The 1,938-nt window shown below is 34.0% G+C and overlaps 1 protein-coding gene across 5 annotated transcripts in view; it reads right to left on the minus strand.

The window, feature by feature from the left end:
- Window positions 1–1,938, minus strand: part of LOC106871661 (mitogen-activated protein kinase kinase kinase kinase 4-like) — a 277,960-nt gene that overhangs the window by 59,308 nt on the left and 216,714 nt on the right. The gene's annotated exons all lie outside the window — the stretch shown is intronic.

Below are 1,938 nucleotides of genomic sequence, written 5' to 3' on the forward strand. Positions count from 1 at the left end.
AGGTTTCGGATGCCAGAGTGGGAACCCACGCCAACTGAAAATTCCTGTGAAAAATGACCGTTAAACAAAGGGAAATTACTGTGTGGTTGACCGTTATTAAGACAAAAGACAAAAGGTCATTTTTCACAGGAATTTTCAATGGTCAGATAACTGAAGAGATGTTGGCGTGGGTTCCCACCCCAGTATCCGAAAAGCGGATCTCTATCATGGCTACCGAATAAGTGTCACATATCTTTACAGATATATATATATATATATATATATATATATATATATCGCATTAACAAAGTACATGCAAGTGAATGGCCATTGAAAAACAAGGGGAACAGAAAATTATGCTCATAATAAAAAGATCAGTTGATCCCAGTCTGGTCTCCAAGTGCCAAACTCATTTCAACTACTAGGAAATTAATTTCAGAGAAAATCTATCAGTGAACTCTTATAACTCTATTCTATAGAGTAAAGAAAATCTTCAAGAAAATTTAGGATTTAACCAAAGTTTAGCACTGAAAGCCACATAAACTCTCATTGCATAGTTCTGTGTGCCATTATCACATTTCCAGATAAGGACTTGCTATAGAAATAGTTTGGTACTCAAGAGGCCCTCCAACCCCCATCCAGCTGTTCAGAAGTCTCCAATAAGACATTTGGCAGTGATACTGGCACTGTAGCCACTCTGAGGTCTGTTCCTGGTTGTGGAATGGTGGCTTGTGCCTCAATGACCCAGAAAGCGCTTTGTCAGAAGGGCACAAGCTCCTAGTAAGGCCTCCCATGTTGAACAGGTCAAAGGATAAAGGCCAGACTTAATATCGAGCACCTTTTCCCAGCAATAAAAATGGGTTTGCATAGGACCAACAGCCCTACCTAGAAATAAGCAGATGTTTCAGAAGCATCGATGACAATTCCAAACCAACAAGACCTGGAAGGAGACTGGCCCAGAGTTGAAAACAGTGGAAAAAAGTTATCACTGGCCTAAGCTCCATAGAGGACAAGGGCTTAAGTAAATAATGGTACTGTACATATGTTTAATCTACTTTGCAAGATCTCTAAAAAAAAACAACAAAACTTGAAGGGATCCCAAAAAAGTAAACAAACTTAAAAGCCACAAATTTTCATAGATGTGATGGAAGAATATTTATACGTTAAATGTTAGTGGCAGGAATTTCATACACATAGACAGCTCATTAAAAGTGTATACAGAGATTCCTATATATTAATGATGAATAGCTGCTCATTATTGAAGTTAAGTGGTGATTGAACAGGTGTTGATAACAACAGTCGGAAGGCAGAAATATATTTATAAGAAAGAGTTTTAAATAATAATTCTAAATCAAGGAATAACAGAGAGAGGAAGGAAAATACCAAAGAAAAACAAAAAAAAAAAAAGTAAACTTAGTTGCTACACCATTGAATATCATTAGATTTTACTCACTTCCAAGAAGTTTAAGAACAAAAGAAAATGAAAGACTAGACTGCATGTAAATAGTGTTTACAGCAATCATGAAGATTTTCAGCAACAACAACCAAAAAAATATAAATAAACACAGAAAAAGAAATGGATAAAAACAGAAGGAAATTTGAAACCAAACTACTTTCAAAGATAATAGCATTATATTTTCTATGAAGCTGTGTAATCCTGGGAGATTTAGTTGTACTGAATTATACAAACAATGAAATTTTAGAGAATCAAATTGTTAGAGATGAAGTTAAGAAAAAAAAATGACAAAATGTTACTTTAGAAGTGCAATAGCATATAAAACAGTTAAGGGGATGATGTAGATATTGATATAAGCAAAAAAATATTTTCAATTAATTGAAATTTCCCTCTTAATTGAAAGTAACCAAGAAAAATGGAAAAGCAGTAATTTGTACCAAACCTAAGAAAAGGGGAGATAATTTTTTTTTTTTTTAATATTTCACTAAATTCATTTACGTCTT

The sequence above is a fragment of the Octopus bimaculoides genome, chromosome 9 (assembly GCF_001194135.2).
Source record: "Octopus bimaculoides isolate UCB-OBI-ISO-001 chromosome 9, ASM119413v2, whole genome shotgun sequence".
In the NCBI taxonomy this organism is placed as follows: domain Eukaryota; kingdom Metazoa; phylum Mollusca; class Cephalopoda; order Octopoda; family Octopodidae; genus Octopus; species Octopus bimaculoides.